Here is a 6,915-nt window from a genome sequence, read left to right as displayed (position 1 = left end):
AGGCTGAGCCGTCCCGGGGCCACGGCCAATATGGACGTCTGCACAGCCCGTCCCTTATCATCTATCCCTTGACTCGATTCCCAGCACTCCTCATCAAATAAATAAATAAAACTCGATTCCGAGCTGCATCGAACTCTTCTTCAAGCGAGCCACACTCCATTTCGTCGTGCACCTCCTGCTTACAGCTGCTGGCTGCACAGGCACAACTTCACCCTGAAAGTCATGGCGTCCTCACATACTGCGCGTGCTCGCCAAAAGAACGAAGCATGAACTGCTAGGACTACCAGTGTTCACCTCGAATACAACTTCCCTCGTTTGCTCCGGTAGGCAGGCCGGTCGTGCTCCACGCGGCCGCCGGCGAGCTCGCCGTAAAAGAGCCAGTGAACTGCAAAGCTCACGAGGTAAAGAGAAAACCCTCCAACAACAGCATTGTGTGGTTATCTCAAAATGTAGGAAAGACATAAGTCATCATCACACCATCGTCACATATAGACAATATCAGAGCAATTAGCTATCTCCCAACCATGTGCACACCTACAGAACATGCCAACCAAAGCACAAGCAAGATCATAGTGAACAAAGTTTACTCAGTACTATAGTTTGGCCTCAAGTCCCGAACTGGACGAATAAGCGTGGAGCAATGCTCACTGAAACACACGAGAAAAATCCTTAGACTACAACACACATATTAAAAAATATATAGTTACATATTTGATTATGATTAGTGATCATCACCAAGCAGCCAAGTGCACGTGTCCAGGTGGCGCCCTTCCATTCCATAGTTCTTGCATTTCCCCGGCCTCCGCCGTTTCTTCAGAGCATCCGCCCCGGTCAGGGCAAGTGCCCAAGCCATCCCTCTTCTCTGCAAATGGTGCACTGCTCACCAGCAATGCCTTCAGTCCAGCCAACATATGCTCAAACGCTTCCGCACTGGCATCCCCCATCCGAACAACATTCATGGCCTGAACATACAGAGTCGAACAACAAATTGTGCCAAAACAGCTACCAGTGGCCCCAGGGAAACTGAAGAACATCACAAAAACATTTTTCATAATGGAGAGATCTTTACCCATGCACACAGAATTGTTAAACACAACTAATGGCTATTCTTGGTCTCCGGCTTGCCCTTCACACACAAAAATAATAATACCGTCAGGAATAACACAACTAATTCACTCAGTGCACACAGAATTGTTAAACAATTGTCCATACGCACCGAGCAACCACAAGCGATCTCCTGCATTGATTTCGTAGTCTGCTCTTGACATACCATATCCCGAACCCAATTTCCCAGGTTGTAGAAGTCATACGCCTCACCGAGCGAATCAAAAATGAGTCTTAGTTCTGGGCACACCATGCTTTTTGTAGGCTCCTCTGCGTACTTGCGGATTGACTGCTCAAACGGACTCATCCTAGATGGACATAGTGTTCTATCCGGTCACACACTCCCGAGGCGTAATCTGAATTTATAAGCAAGCACCAACTATGTAAGTCTCGACATGATAAAACAGTCAAAATATTTACACCTGATATGAACACTCCCAGTCACCCCACCTTGTTTTTTTTACTCAGATGTTCACAAATGATCTAAACAAGGAAGACAGCTCTATGGAGTATTAGCCGCAAATACTACGAAATCATGAATCAGAGTATTATTCTGATCATATTTCAATTCCTAAGTAACCAGTCCGTTTTTTTTTCTACTTCATCAGATTTCTGAATATATACGTATCACTACCTGACAATTGCATTTCCATAAGTAATTTTTTCGTCAAAGTCTAGATTCAGTTTGATGCAGTCATTTTTTTGTTCAAGACCAAGAACTATGATTTCTAAGTATTTTCACTGATTATCATGGCTCCATGCTGGAGTACTAGGAAGTAGGAAAAAACAGAGCAGCTACGAACAAATTAAAATGCAGAACAGAGGAACAGAAGTGGTTTGTGGCTGCACCTTTTTGTCCATCCAGGGGGCTCAGGATACACTCTGTTGGCAGATTATGCGGATCTCATCGGCGAGGCCTCCCGTCGACGCCGCTCGTCGGCCTCTGGGTGCCCCTGGCTAGCGCCGCCCACTCTCTGCCCGCAGCTGGACCCAGCGATTGAGTCAGCAGGCTCACCGCCGGTGCCATCACCCCGCGGGACGACTGCAAGCGGAACTGGATCTAGGTATTCGAAGTTTTCCGCGTACTCCTCCCGTAGGGGAATCTGCCAGACATAGCCATTTGCGGGCGGCGTAACAATGGTCAGCCGTCGCGCCATGTCCACTGCATTGCCAAGAAAAAAAGATAGATCTCCAGCCAGAGGGCAGGGTTTCCTTACATGTCGACCGCGTCCAGCAAAAACTCCATGCTAGCGCCCTCCATCTTTGGTTACCTGCAGCCGCTGCAGCCTTCAGCCGGAGGGAGATGTGTTGTCCTCGGCGGCGGCCGGTTGGTCGGCTCAGCTTTGACACGCCCGCCTGTCCCGTAACTCCCTTCCACGGCTCAGGTTACAAAAGTAAACGATCTGGTCCACGGCCAGGCCCGCGCGACGACGGACGTCCACACATACGATTCCGGCCCGCACGCACTGTTCGCTACATACACGGCGAAGTATATCGGTTTTCCAGCGTACCGACACAGACCTGTTAGAACGAGTTATGCGAAACCCCAGATGAGAACAGATGGTAAAGATTTCGGGTGCAGGTGTGCCCGAGCACCAAAACGCCGTGTCCATATGTGCAGGCATATACTCCTATTCTCTCTCTCTCTCTCTCTCTCTCTCAAGTAGCTAGTATAATACACCGAAGAGTATGTCCGATATATATGCCTGAGGCAGTGTCGACCTCCATGCAAAGAAAAGGCAATGTCGACCATTCAAGCTAGAATCGCAGAAGTCACACTTAATGTAAGTTATGACAGACCATGAAATCATATCTAAAATGCAGTTTTATAAAATAAATAGTATAGTACCATGGGCAGTCCTTTGAACATGCCTTAAGTGTTGTGCATGTTCACCTCCTTATATATGTGTGTGTTTGTCTGTGTATTGGAACATCCACTCTCACCCACTCCAACAAAGCATAGCCCAATCACATGCATAATTCCACCGATATCAATGACCGGCTCCCGAAGAATCGGAACTAGTGAAGAAGAAAACAATACTTTAGGGAATATGAGGCACCAGGAAAGCAATGAAAAATGCTCTCTGGGCCAAGCGGCATTCTATCTTCTTGATGTTCTCGATGTATCACATTCCAGCAAGGTAGGCCCCTTACTAAATCACTCCCGACGAAATTATGTCTTGCATCACACATGTAATGGACGAAATTGATAAACTCAAACAATATTTTTCTGTAAAGGAAACTGAACAAAATTAGTGGAAATGATTGACAGGTAAATTGGGACTTTATCTACAGATCTTTCGATGAAGGGTACTCATAACTAAGAACCCGCAGGTTGACAATTAATTGTCTCCCGACAATTAATTGAACACCATCGCCATGTTGGATCTTTCAAAAAAAAAAAATTTGTCTCCAGACAAAGTTCATGCCTCGGCTACAAACTGCGCCTGACTCGACTTGAGATAGATGAATGAGCAGCACATTTCAAGGGGAAAAGATGTCATGGCGCGGAGTCTCTTTTCTTCGGAAAAAAAAATCACACTTTGAAGTATCAAAAACATCTAAAAAAGCCACATATACATATGGTACTCTACATGTGTATAACGTTCCATGATGAAATGGCTCACGACGTGAGCTACACAAACGAAGACTAATTCATGGATATAACAGTGAACAGTGCGTATGTTAAAAATCATATAACTTATGTAGCCATTTTTTCAAAATAAATGGTATATAAACAGGAATAAACCTGGAAAGAGGGAATAAAATTGGACGAGGTGACGTGATCACTTGAACCATTCTTGTCCGGTCTCGTCCTCCCAACGAAACACGCCCACTGGGCTATCGATCACTGTCATTGGTGTTCCATTCCGGACGGCCCTGGCCTGTGAACGTCGCACGCATGGACTGACTAATTAGAAGAGTGCGATCAGATGTTGGCGACTGGGCTGTAGGCTGTAGCAGCATTCTCAGAAAAAAGAGTAATGCTACACGTACAAACAAGTTACAAGTTTTTACAAAGAGGGTTAATTTGATTGGTCAATAGGTGGCGAGGCGGCCCACCCCCTTGAAAATCAGGGGGGGCAAGTTTATGATTGGTTAGGGCATCTCCAACAGTTTGTATGTTAGTTTGTTGGTAAAATATGCCATGTCATCAACCAACATCTTAACATACAACAACTTCAATTGGTTGTATCTAGTTTGCCCAATAGGATGTGAGATAATAAATAAGGTGCTCTCTCATTCTACATTGGAGCTTGTGTAAGGGGTGTTGGTTCATGTACATACAACCTTCCCCTCTTTCCTCATTTATTGTATGACACATCATCAAAAATCCTATGTAGCAAATTCTACCAACACCTATCTTACAACCATTGGAGATGCCCTTAGTAGATAGAAAAAATTCTAGTCAACATGTAATTGCGTTTAACTCTTTGTATGTTTAGCATTATTGCAGAAAAAAAAATGCTGGGCTGTAGCAGCAACCTGTAGCAAACGTGGAGATGTACTGGCTGATAACAGCCACGAGATTAGGGGGCAACCAGCCTGTGCCGTACAATTGTGTCTGGCTGATCGATGGTTTTCTTTTTTTTTCAACGAAAAACCTTCAAGGCTAGCTTTATTCAACATTTAATTACATCATCCACTAAAAAGTAGAAATAAAATCAAGAGGTGCATCCACCCATACAGATGTCAATGTCATGTATGTTTGTGTCCCTATATATGTGTGTGTCGTCATAACCATTCTCATCCTCTCAAGTAGGAGAACACCCAACTACATGCATACTTCTGTTGCTACCAATCACTGGCTTGAAGGAACAGAATTAGGGAAGCAGAAAAGATGACCATTAGAAGCTTAAATTTAGGGAATATGAGGCATCATGAAATCAATGAGAATTGCTCCCTAGGCCTAGTGGCATTCTAGTTTTTAGATAATCACTGTCGGGCATCAGGCCGCTTAGACATTATATCTTCAGCCCTGGATATACTCCTCGAGACCTCCGCCCTGGCGACCTCTTGGCATACCTTCTGTCTTGCGTCAAATTACCTCAATGGTTGATCATCCCTATGCTATATGACATTGGCAGAACAATGTAAAGAAAGGATGAATTTCTTGGTTCCCCTCGTTGTAAAGGAGTTCTAGTAATCTTCACAAAATTCACTCCGCCCTTTTATAATTAGGTAATGCTGTCCCCTCCCATTATTGCTAAAAATGTCACGTAATTGTCCATCTAGATGCAAAATATAATAACGGTTGACATAAAAAACGTAAATAAAATCTTGCTAAAAGTTCAAAAGAAACGTGACATGCTAGAGGCACTCCCTCTTCTCGAGCTTATAGGCCAACTTCAAGAAATGCTACACAAGAAAAGAAAAACATTTTTGTGTGTTAAGAAAAATACTTAATTAGGTGTTGGACCATATATTAATGTACTCCCTTTGTTCCATGGTTCTTGTCGTGGTTCCCTTCCGGCCGGGCCCTGGCCTCCGAACATGGTACGCATGGACTGACTGACGAGAAGAGTTGTACTAACAAAAAGAGAGACTAACGAGAAGAGTGCAATCCCAAGTTAGCGAGACTAGGGGGCACACAAATTTGTCCGGCCGGTCGATGGCTGACTGGCTAGCTAGCTAGGACGATGTGGATGCGGCCAAGAAGAAGCAACCCATCGTCATTCGCTGGCTGGATCGACAGATGCAGATCCCATCTCGCGATTGATTAATCAGTAGCCAGATATTGTGAGGTCGAGTATAATCGATCGTGGCGAGTTTACGGATTCATTCACGTGTGCGTGGCGCGCGATCTGCTATTCTGCTAACAATCACCGGCAGTGGTGGTGCCAGAAATTTAATCATGTGTGATCAACTCAATGTTGTGTAGTCAAGATATGTGTATTTCTATGAATTTTGTATTATTTTTTGCATGTTTGTGCTTCTACATGATGCTTTTTTTCACAAACCTGTGTAGTCAATTGACTACACAGCCAACATGTGGCTTCGCCACTTTCACCGGCGTTTCATCTTGGCCCCGCTCGAGCCCGACCACGACGCCGCTGATCGAAGTCTTGACAAATCTGTGCGGCCATACGAGGCAACTCCCAGGAAGAAAACTCGTACGTGCGTCTTCGCTCGTCCCTCCCAGGTAGCTGGGCGTACTACGAGTACACGGTACTGTGATCTTCTTCCCCGCACATGCATCAACGATCATCAATTCATCACGCCCACTGGCCAGTACGTACGCTTGGTCGTTGGGTGGGAGTAATTGTGCCGTGACCATCAAGAGTTCAGATAGCCCCCAGCCAGATCAGCACCCCGCACGCCAGGAGAAAAAAAGCGCCCCTTCGGACCTCCCCGAGCCAGCCTGCCTGTACGTACGTATATACTCTACTTACGTAGCCGCGCCTGCTGTCTTCACTTCACTTCCCCAGTTCCCCGATCACCGCTTGCCTGCCGTGCCGTGCACACGCGCACGGACATGGACTGGCTACGATAGAGAAGAATGCGAATCAGGAGTTCGCATCTGGAACCCGGGCACAGCAAACGAGCGAGACTGCGACGCGTCGCCGGTTAACCACCACGACACGGGCGACAGAACGAGACGAGACAGACACCGGCCGATGGTCGACTTGGACGCGAGCGCAAGGGCTACAAGGGAGGGACGCAGCATCTGCTGGAGACGGATCACGGATGGATGCAGATCCGATCTGGGAATTGTGCACTCATGCAGCGAATGGCCAAAATCACGAACAGACCAGACGTGCCAAGCACTGCTCACGAATCAACGCGACGGGTGCGCTAGATTTTTTTGGG

The 6,915-nt window shown here is 46.2% G+C and overlaps 1 long non-coding RNA gene across 1 annotated transcript; it reads right to left on the bottom strand.

Annotated features, from left to right (window-relative positions):
* Positions 1-573: 573 nt before the first annotated feature.
* LOC119272687 lies at positions 574-2,487 on the bottom strand. Its single transcript, XR_005134778.1, has 4 exons — positions 2,322-2,487; positions 1,954-2,207; positions 1,217-1,460; positions 574-1,126 (listed from the first exon to the last, which is right to left on the bottom strand). It is a non-coding gene; the product is annotated as an uncharacterized LOC119272687 (long non-coding RNA).
* Between the last annotated feature and the right edge of the window lie 4,428 nt (positions 2,488-6,915).

Source organism: Triticum dicoccoides, chromosome 3A (assembly GCF_002162155.2).
Source record: "Triticum dicoccoides isolate Atlit2015 ecotype Zavitan chromosome 3A, WEW_v2.0, whole genome shotgun sequence".
Taxonomy (NCBI): domain Eukaryota; kingdom Viridiplantae; phylum Streptophyta; class Magnoliopsida; order Poales; family Poaceae; genus Triticum; species Triticum dicoccoides.
Note: the sequence above shows the minus strand (reverse complement) of the source record. Positions and strands in the feature narration are given on the sequence as shown.